The sequence below is a fragment of the Schistocerca cancellata genome, chromosome 8 (assembly GCF_023864275.1).
Source record: "Schistocerca cancellata isolate TAMUIC-IGC-003103 chromosome 8, iqSchCanc2.1, whole genome shotgun sequence".
NCBI classification, from domain to species: Eukaryota; Metazoa; Arthropoda; class Insecta; order Orthoptera; family Acrididae; genus Schistocerca; species Schistocerca cancellata.
In genome coordinates, this window is record NC_064633.1 from 50,568,820 (window position 1) to 50,580,437 (window position 11,618).

Genomic DNA, 11,618 nt, shown 5'->3' on the forward strand with positions numbered 1-11,618 from the left:
CCGTAAATATTTGTGCTTTGGCCGTCATTTGGGTGTTGATGTATTTTATCTGAGTCAGACGTATTCCAGGATGCCAAAACAGTTGGTGAGGGATAACGCCAACCTCGTTATAGCATTCAAACAAGACGGTCTCAATTTAAAGCAAATTTAACATGCTCACGAAGGGACCAACATGTCATACAATGAATTTGTAAAGATATGCGTTGATTGTTGGAACCACTCACAATACTGGGTTTATCGTTATTGATAAAACTCGCAAACTGAATGACGGTAGGTATAGCAGGAACTTCCAAGACTTTCTCCATATATAAACGTGCAAAATAGCTTAGTTCGTCAGTTGACACTACAGCATGGACAAATTCGCACGCATGGCGCATGCTCAGTCTGAGAGGTTAGGTTTGCAGAGACAGAATGCTCGCACATACACCGATATCAAATTTAACAGTCTTATGCGAGACTCGTTAAGGTTGTAAAGGAATTAAAGCACACTCAGAAACTTCTTGCGATTAACCAAAACCGGATAGAGAACAGAATTAGCGCAAATGAGCGGCAGATAGAAGCCGAGGCTGTTGTTATTGAGGAAGGTAGTGTAGGAAACAAGAAAAAGAAGAACAAGAAAGCATATATAAAACCACGTGATATTTAGAGCTCTGATTAGTATTCTTCGAGACGTAGACAAAGCATAAAGTCATTCAGGCGCGCAAAGCAGTTCAACATAAATTACGTTTGCTGAAGTTGGGACTTATCGATCGCGATCAAACACTAAAATAAAGCACAACACTAAAAGATAGCAGAATTCACCAACCCATATCCACCCGTTAAGATAGATAGAACATTTAGTATCAGCAGGGAGTGACCGTACATGCTAGGCTCTCAAACTATAGGTTTATCCCATAGCACAATACGCATCGGGGATACAGAGTTTAAAAACACGCCTGGCTTGTTGTTGTTGTTGTGGTCTTCAGTCCTGGGACTGGTTTGATGCAACTCTCCATGCTACTCTATTCTGTGCAAGTTTGTTCATCTCCCAGTGCATACTGCAGCCTACATCCTTCTGAATCTGCTTAGTGTATTCATCTCTTGGTCTCCCTCTACGATTTTTACGCTCCACGGTGCCCTCCAGTAGCAAATTGGTGATCCCTTGATGCCTCAGAACATGTCCTACCAACCGATCCCTTCTTCTAGTCAAGTTGTGCCACAAACTTCTCATCTCCCCAATTCTATTCAACACCTCCTCATTAGTTATGTGATCTACCCATCTAATCTTCAGCATTCTTCTGTAGCACCACATTTCGAAGGCTTCTATTCTCTTCTTGTCTAAACTGTTTATCGTCCATGCTTCACTTCCATACATGGCTACACTCCATACAAATACTTTCAGAAACGACTTCCTGACACTTAAATCAATACTCGATGTTAAAAAATTTCTCCTCTTCAGAAACGCTTCCCTTCCCATTGCCAGTCTACATTTTATATCCTCTCTACTTCGACCATCATCAGTTACTTTCCTCCCCAAATAGTAAAACTCCTTTACTACTTTAAGTGTCTCATTTCCTAATCTAATTCCCTCAGCATCACCCGATTTAATTAGACTACATCCATTATCCTCGTTTTGCTTTTGTTGATGTTCATCTTAAATCCTCCTTTCAAGACACTATCCATCCCGTTCAACTGCTCTTCCAAGTCCTTTGCTGTCTCTGACTGAATTACAATGTCATCGGCGAACCTCAAAGTTTTTATTTCTTCTCCATGGATTTTAATACCTACTCCGAACTTTTCTTTTGTTTCCTTTACTGCTTGCTCAATATACAGATTGAATAGCATCGGGGAGAGGCTACAACCCAGTCTCACTCCCTTCCCAACCACTGCTTCCCTTTCATGCCCCTCGACTCTTATAACTGCCATCTGGTTTCTGTACAAATTGTAAATAGCCATTCGCTCCCTGTATTTTACCCCTGCCACCTTCAGAATTTGAGAGAGAGTATTCCAGTCAACATTGTCAAAAGCTTTCTCCAAGTCTACAAATGCTAGAAACGTAGGTTTGCCTTTCCTTAGTCTTTCTTCTAAGATAAGTCGTAGGGTCGGTATTGCCTCACGTGTTCCAAATTGATCTTCCCCGAGGCCAGCTTCTACCAGTTTTTCCATTCGTCTGTAAAGAATTCGCGTTAGTATTTTGCAGCTGTGACTTATTAAACTCATAGTTCGGTAATTTTCACATCTGTCAACACCTGCTTTCTTTGGGATTGGAATTACTACATTCTTCTTGAAGTCTGAGGGAATTTCGCCTGTCTCATACATCTTACTCACCAGATGGTAGAGTTTTGTTAGGCCTGGCTCTCCCAAGGCTATCAGTACTTCTAATGGAATGTTGTCTACTCCCGGGGCTTTGTTTCGACTTAGGTCTTTCAGTGCTCTGTCAATCTCTTCACGCAGTATCATATCTCCCATTTCATCTCCATCTACCTCCTCTTCCATTTCCATAATATTGTCCTCAAGAACGTCGCCCCTGTATAGACCCTCTATATACTCCTTCCACCTTTCTGCTTTCCCTTCTTTGCTTGGAACTTGATTTCCATCTGAGCCCTTGATATTCATGCAAGTGGTTCTCTTTTCTCCAAAGGTCTCTTTAATTTTCCTGTAGGCAGTATCTATCTTACCCCTCTTGAGATAAGCCTCTACATCCTTACATTTGTCCTCTAGCCATCCCTGCTTAGCCATTTTGCACTTCCTGTCGATCTCATTTTTGTGACGTTTGTATTCCTTTTTGCCTGCTTCACTTACTGCATTTTTGTATTTTCTCCTTTCATCAAGTAAATTCAGTATCTCTTCTGTTACCCAAGGATTTCTACTAGCCCTCGTCTTTTTACCTAGTTGATCCTCTGCTGCCTTCACTATTTCATTCCTCAAAGCTACACATTCCTCTTCTACTGTATTTCTTTCCCCATTCCTGTCAATTGTTCCCTTACGCTCTCCCTGAAACTCTGTACAACCTCTGGTTCTTTCCGTTTATCCAGGTCACATCTCCTTAAATTCCCACCTTTTTGCAGTTTATTCAGTTTTAATCTACAGTTCATAACCAATAGATTGTGGTCAGAGTCCACATCTGCCCCTGGAAATGTCTTATAATTTAAAATCTGGTTCCTGAATCTCTGTCTTACTATTATATAATCTATCTGAAACCTTTTAGAATCTCCAGGGTTCTTCCATGTATACAACCTTCTTTCATGCTTCTTGAACCAAGTGTTAGCTATGATTAAGTTATGCTCAGTGCAAAATTCTACCAGGCGGCTTCCTCTTTCATTTCTTACCCGCAGTCCATATTCACCTACTACGTTCTCTTCCTTTTTTTTCCTACTGTCGAATTCCAGTCACCCATGACTATTACATTTTCGTCTCCCTTCACTATCTGAATAATTTCTTTTATCTCATCATACATTTCCTCAATTTCTTCATCATCTGCAGAGCTAGTTAGCATATAAACTTGTACTACTGTAGTAGGCTTGGGCTTCGTGTCTATCTTGGCCACAATAATGAGTTCACTATGCTGTTTGTAGTAGCTTACCCGGACTCCTATTTTTTTATTCATTATTAAACCTACTTCTGCATTACCCGTATTTGATTTTGTATTTATAACCCTGTATTTGCCTGACCAGAAGTCTTGTTCCTCCTGCCACCGAACTTCACTAATTCCCACTATATCTAACTTTAACCTATCCATTTCCCTTTTTAAATTTTCTAACCTACCTGCCCGATTAAGGGATCTGACATTCCACGCTCCGATCCGTAGAACGCCAGTTTTCTTTCTCTTGATAACGACATCCTCTTGAGTAGTCCCCGTCCAGAGATCCTAATTGGGGACTATTTTACCTCCGGAATATTTTACCAAAGAGGACGCCATCATCATTTAATCGTACAGTAAAGCTGCATGCCCTCGGGAATAATTACGGCTGTAGTTTCTCCTTGCTTTCAGCCGTTCGCAGTACCAAAACAGCAAGGCCGTTTTGGTTAGTGTTACAGGGCCAGATCAGTCAATCATCCAGACTGTTGCCCCTGCAACTACTGAAAAGGCTGCTGCCCCTCTTCAGGAACCACACGTTTGTCTGGCCTCTCAACAGATACCCCTCCGTTGTGGTTGTACCTACGGTACGGCTATCTGTATCGTTGAGGCACGCAAGCCTCCCCACCAACGGAAAGGTCCATGGTTCAGGGACGCATGGCATAATGAACCTAATCTTCTTAAGGCTATGTAAAAACTTAAACTACTCTGCCGATGATCGCAAAGACTGTCATGAAATAATTTACTTGACTGATCTGTATAAAAATCCTGACAGAACACTGAGAAAGCCGGAAAACTCTAAATACACGACCATTATACAACCTTTACTGAATGAACAACCTAAAAGCATCGGTGAGGGTGTAGACTTCCAGCATAAAGGAGTGAGCAATCAAGTCCCGCCGTATATATATTACGATGACCCAGATGAACTAATTGACAGACTTCGACTGTTGATGGCTTCGGCTGCTGCGGGCAATACAGCTCATTTGAATGAGGTTGTTTCGATCATCTCTGAGCTTCGAGAGAGGGGTATAATCGAATAAGTAGGAGACAATAGTTCGAGAATTGCACAAGCCAGCACGCAAAACATACCCTCGCAGGCATGTTATTATTAAAGGGCTGGATGACTTGTGGCAAGCTGATATTGTAGATATGAGTCAATATTCACATGATAATAATGGATTCAAATACATTTTAATGGTTATTGATACATACTCTAAATTCGCATTGGCATTACCTGCGAAAACTAAAGCTGGTAGATATGTTGCTTCGGTGTTTGAGGGTTTGCTGCAGACAGGAACGGGATCGATGCCCGGACAATCTTCAGACCGATCACGGTGGCGAGTTTTACAATGAACATTTCAAGACTACTATGGAGCGGTACGGGATACATCACTAATCTAGGTTTATCCACCTGAAAGCTAGCACCGTGGAGCGTTTGAACAGAACAGTCAAAGTTCAAATTATGAATTGCCTGCTCTCATCGTAATAAAATCCTTGAACGTCAGCTACGATCCTCACACCTTGAGGTAACATCATGATCTGCCTTACAGCTAGCAGAGTGTCTATTAATTTATACAACTCGTTGCACTACACCCGTGAGTGGGCAGTAGTTAACAAGACGATCATGCAGAACGAGAGCCTTCGCCAAAGTCTGATCAGGGAAGTTTGCTGAAGATTCATATTCAATCCGTACATCTACAGGCCCTGATTTAATTATGTCATTCTGTTTTGAACAGCCAGTCACGATTATTGATGCTAGCTTCTTGAAACTCTGTGAGCTGAGTAGGCATCCATTATTTTCAACGCCTTCGTAGTAAGATGCTTGGAATCTTACATACATGTCAAATGCCTGACTGTATACATTGCTATCCCACTGTAGATGTAGATTCTCATACGGGTAGTATTCTGAATTCAAGTAGACTCTGGCGTCACTTAACTTGCAGTGGTCAAATCCAGTCGAGTCCTTTGATACATTAGCACGCCTTTGAGTTTGAAATGTGAGTATGATGAATCGAGGTGCTTCCAAATGCACTGATGTTTTAATAGCCCAAGTATGTGTGGATGCTGTAGGTAGGACTGGGTATTCAAAAAGCTCCCATGATCGGAAGGTTAGTGCTAGATAGGTGCCGGCATTCAGAACTTTTAAGAGCTTCAAGCACTCCCCGTCGGCAACAGTGATGTGAGGCATTTTCCATGCTATGCTATTAATTTTGATTTGAACATTCTCTGCAGCTGTTTGAGAGAATGAATTCACGTCACTTGCACTCTGTACCAAAACAAGTTCCTGTTTAGCATTGATAATCATTCGCTGCATATCCTCAAAATAACCCATAAGCACTTTTAGTGCTTCGCACGTGGTAAATCGGCTGTCCCCCCCTCACAATCCGGCGCATCTATGAACCACCCAGCACTTTCCAAGCTGTCTGAATCAGAGGGTGAGGCTGAAACGTATGTCTTAAGGGCTGACGTAATACCGACATTTCGTGTGCGGTCAATTTCGATTCCGTTGAGTTCATAACGTATCTCTTGAAACAGGAATGCTACAGCATTTCGAGTGAGCTTCGGGAGCGCTACCGCAGCTCCGTCAGCTTTATTAAATGTGTAGTCCAGATAGAGGAAGCTCTTGCAAGACAGTGTTACTGTGTCCTGACGCTGGATAACAATTCTGATTTCATCATTTTTGTTAAATGTGTTTGAAGCGTAGGGTTTGTGTGACTGGTATGGTTCAAATGGCTCTGAGCACTATGCGACTTAACTTCTGAGGTCATCAGTCGCCTAGAACTTAGAACTAATTAAACCTAACTAACCTAAGGACATCACACACAGCCATGCCCGAGGCAGGATTCGAACCTGCGACCGTAGCGGTCACGCGGTTCCAGACTGAAGCGCCTTTAACCGCACGGCCACACCGGCCGGCTGTGTGACTGGTATTCATGACGTATAATTCGGTCATCATACTCTACTGACTGAGTTATGTTGAGCGACGTCATTCTGCGGTTTTAAACCTGCTGAAATGAGGAATTCGTAATTAAGGCGTGTTATCACCTTGCCCTTCCGCGATGCACTGATGGGTTGTGAGCTCGGGTGTGCTAGCTTTATACCTTATTCCCATCTCGCCTTAGATGCAAGCGTACAATGATCTTTTCTCCTCTAAAGTTAACAAGCTGATTATTCTGGTCCACAATACGCAGTTCTAGGTAGTCCATTGTCTGAACTGTCACCGGGAGATACATAGCATTTGTGGGAGCTTGAACTACACTCCTGGAAATTGAAATAAGAACACCGTGAATTCATCGTCCCAGGAAGGGGAAACTTTATTGACACATTCCTGGGGTCAGATACATCACATGATCACACTGACAGAACCACAGGCATATAGACACAGGCAACAGAGCATGCACAATGTCGGCACTAGTACAGTGTATATCCACCTTTCGCAGCAATGCAGGCTGCTATTCTCCCATGGAGACGATCGTAGAGATGCTGGATGTAGTCCTGTGGAACGGCTTGCCATGCCATTTCCACCTGGCGCCTCAGTTGGACCAGCGTTCTTGCTGGACGTGCAGACCGCGTGAGACGACGCTTCATCCAGTCCCAAACATGCTCAATGGGGGACAGATCCGGAGATCTTCCTGGCCAGGGTAGTTGACTTACACCTTCTAGAGCACGTTGGGTGACACGGGATACATGCGGACGTGCATTGTCCTGTTGGAACAGCAAGTTCCCTTGCCGGTCTAGGAATGGTAGAACGATGGGTTCGATGACGGTTTGCATGTACCGTGCACTATTCACTGTCCCCTCGACGATCACCAGTGGTGTACGGCCAGTGTAGGAGATCGCTCCCCACACCATGATGCCGGGTGTTGGCCCTGTGTGCCTCGGTCGTATGCAGTCCTGATTGTGGCGCTCACCTGCACGGCGCCAAACACGCATACGACCATCATTGGCATCAAGGCAGAAGCGACTCTCATCGCTGAAGACGACACGTCTCCATTCGTCCCTCCATTCACGCCTGTCGCGACACCACTGGAGGCGGACTGCACGATGTTGGGGCGTGAGCGGAAGACGGCCTAACGGTGTGTGGGACCGTAGCCCAGCTTCATGGAGACGGTTGCGAATGGTCCTCGCCGATACCCCAGGAGCAACAGTGTCCCTAATTTGCTGGGAAGTGGCGGTGCGGTCCCCTACGGCACTGCGTAGGATCCTACGGTCTTGGCGTGCATCCGTGCGTCGCTGCGGTCCGGTCCCAGGTCGACGGGCACGTGCACCTCCCGCCGACCACTGGCGACAACATCGATGTACTGTGGAGACCTCACGCCCCAAGTGTTGAGCAATTCGGCGGTACGTCCACCCGGCCTCCCGCATGCCCACTATACGCCCTCGCTCAAAGTCCGTCAACTGCACATACGGTTCGCGTCCACGCTGCCGCGGCATGCTACCAGTGTTAAAGACTGCGATGGAGCTCCGTATGCCACGGCAAACTGGCTGACACTGACGGCGGCGGTGCACAAATGCTGCGCAGCTAGCGCCATTCGACGGCCAACACCGCGGTTCCTGGTGTGTCCGCTGTGCCGTGCGTGTGATCATTGCTTGTACAGCTCTCTCGCAGAGTCCGGAGCAAGTATGGTGGGTCTGACACACCGGTGTCAATGTGTTCTTTTTTCCATTTCCAGGAGTGTATTTATACACAGACACACTTAACACAGGCTCGCACACTTTCAAACACTCAGACATACACGGAAGCACACAAGCTTATACATACTACAAAACACGCTCATCCAATATTTACACTATGATAAAAGGGTCATACTACTATTCTGCAGACACTCTCGCTATCTCTCTCTCCCTCTCTCTCTCATTATCTCTCTCTCCCTCTCAATCAGAGTCCCCCACCCCTTCTCTCACCACAAGTGAGTAGTGTGAGTTCAGGCGAGTTTCAATGCCGTCATCACAGATGACCCTTTTATTGACAAGAAGCGAGAGACCGATTTTGAACTGCTTCACAGTGTAGACCACGTGAGCTATCAATCGAATACTTGTTTGCCATACCATATGCGGTGGCTGCGGCTCAACACCGTGACCATCACCACGTAGGCATTGAAAATAGTCTTCGATAAATAGGGCTCTCAAGGCCATCCGCTGTACCCCCTTAGCCCTTCTCTGAGTGGGACCTTCTAATGTGCGATATGCATACATTTTGTACCAAAAACCGACAAACTCCATAATCGGCAATCCATTGGACTCGTCTTTCATGAGACTGATAACCTTCTTGTATTGTGGAACAGTACCATAAGGATTATCGGCTGCATAGGAAGACGTGCCGAATTCATTGCCGTGGTACCTAATTACTTCATATGGATCGCAGTTCTTCACCCAATAGATGAAACTATCTGTATCCATATAAAGTAATTTAGGATCTGCGAAATGAGTTTTCACAAACACATAATGAAAACGGAACATGTGGAGTTTGGATAGGTCTAGTATGCACATCCCCACATAGATAGGTTTAGTAAACTCTACTGCACTTTTAGCCATCTCCACAGCAACAATGTTCTTATTGAAAATGGTGACCCATTTAAAATTTGGTCTGGCAATGCATTTTCGTACGCCATAACGCCCATCCCATTGCGTTCTAATAAAAATTTCACATTGTTCCCTAAAATTCTCCATAGTTTTATCAAAAATTGAATTATTCATTAATTTGTAAAAATCTTTCTCAAAGTCACATGACACGGAAGTTCTCTGTCTCGTATTCAAATCAATATACTCCTTCAACCAGGGGGACTGCTTGAAGGAGATGGTCTGGGTGATTTTAACCAGCTCCATACCCAAGCTGAGGCATTGCTGGAGGTTACGATAATGAATGATGTACCTCTGCTTGTCCCCCAGCGTTGTCATCAGTTTCGGTGTGGAGCCTCCTCGCGGAACTACACTCCTGGAAATTCAAATAAGAACACCGTGAATTCATTGTCCCAGGAAGGGGAAACTTTATTGACACATTCCTGGGGTCAGATACATCACATGATCACACTGACAGAACCACAGGCACATAGACACAGGCAACAGAGCATGCACAATGTCGGCACTAGTACAGTGTATATCCACCTTTCGCAGCAATGCAGGCTGCTATTCTCCCATGGAGACGATCGTAGAGATGCTGGATGTAGTCCTGTGGAACGGCTTGCCATGCCATTTCCACCTGGCGCCTCAGTTGGACCAGCGTTCGTGCTGGACGTGCAGACCGCGTGAGACGACGCTTCATCCAGTCCCAAACATGCTCAATGGGGGACAGATCCGGAGATCTTGCTGGCCAGGGTAGTTGACTTACACCTTCTAGAGCACGTTGGGTGGCACGGGATACATGCGGACGTGCATTGTCCTGTTGGAACAGCAAGTTCCCTTGCCGGTCTAGGAATGGTAGAACGATGGGTTTGATGACGGTTTGGATGTACCGTGCACTATTCAGTGTCCCATCGACGATCACCAGTGGTGTACGGCCAGTGTAGGAGATCGCTCCCCACACCATGATGCCGGGTGTTGGCCCTGTGTGCCTCGGTCGTATGCAGTCCTGATTGTGGCGCTCACCTGCACCGCTTCAAACACGCATACGACCATCATTGGCACCAAGGCAGAAGCGACTCTCATCGCTGAAGACGACACGTCTCCATTCGTCCCTCCATTCACGCCTGTCGCGACACCACTGGAGGCGGGCTGCACGATGTTGGGGCGTGAGCGGAAGACGGCCTAACGGTGTGCGGGACCGTAGCCCAGCTTCATGGAGACGGTTGCGAATGGTCCTCGCCGATGCCCCAGGAGCAACAGTGTCCCTAATTTGCTGGGAAGTGGCGGTGCGGTCCCCTACGGCACTGCGTAGGATCCTACGGTCTTGGCGTGCATCCGTGCGTCGCTGCGGTCCGGTCCCAGGTCGACGGGCACGTGCACCTTCCGCCGACCACTGGCGACAACATCGATGTACTGTGGAGACCTCACGCCCCACGTGTTGAGCAATTCGGCGGTACGTCCACCCGGCCTCCCGCATGCCCACTATACGCCCTCGCTCAAAGTCCGTCAACTGCACATACGGTTCACGTCCACGCTGTCGCGGCATGCTACCAGTGTTAAAGACTGCGATGGAGCTCCGTATGCCACGGCAAACTGGCTGACACTGACGGCGGCGGTGCACAAATGCTGCGCAGCTAGCGCCATTCGACGGCCAACACCGCGGTTCCTGGTGTGTCCGCTGTGCCGTGCGTGTGATCATTGCTTGTACAGCCCTCTCGCAGTGTCCGGAGCAAGTATGGTGGGTCTGACACACCGGTGTCAATGTGTTCTTTTTTCCATTTCCAGGTGTGTAGTTGCTCTGGACTCAGTGGCAAATCGGTATGTGTGTCATGTAAACTAATAGGGTATGTGAGTTCTGCCTCCACAACATACCCTATATCAGAATTGGTGGCCATACCCCCCTGATGTTTCCACCTAATCCCTTGTATTCATCTTCGGACAGCCACCTAAACTCGCCAATCAGCAACGATTGCTCCATGGCGTGCCTGTATAAATTATTGACATCTAGATACATTATGTAACTTGAATAAAGGGATGCTTTGAACTTGTCACCCGTCCATGGGTTATTTGCTTTTGCGTGTCTATGAATACAATGGCAAAGCCCCCCGTGGATCCCCCGCTCGTAGAAAAGAAGCATGTCAGGATCAGTCAATAATTTCATACTGCACTTCGTTTTGTTGAGTATCGCGTCCAAAGACAACCCAGGTGCTGTGTAATAAAAGGTGGGGTTGCTGGAGATAGCAGTTATGTCGGATAGCCTGGTTTCGTTGAGTTTGGCCATACTATCCACATACTCATATGGAAAAACTCCTTTCCTAGTGACGAGTTGAAACTTTTCCTCGTCGGGAAATGCAGCTCGAGTGATATGCATATCCGCTGGAGGTAGAGTTTCAACAAGTTTCTGTAGTGGTGCTTGCATAAAACGTAGCGTATCGAGGAAGCGCAGCGTAATTCTTGACGTCATTCGTTTGGAGAATGAAATATATTTATCGACGCT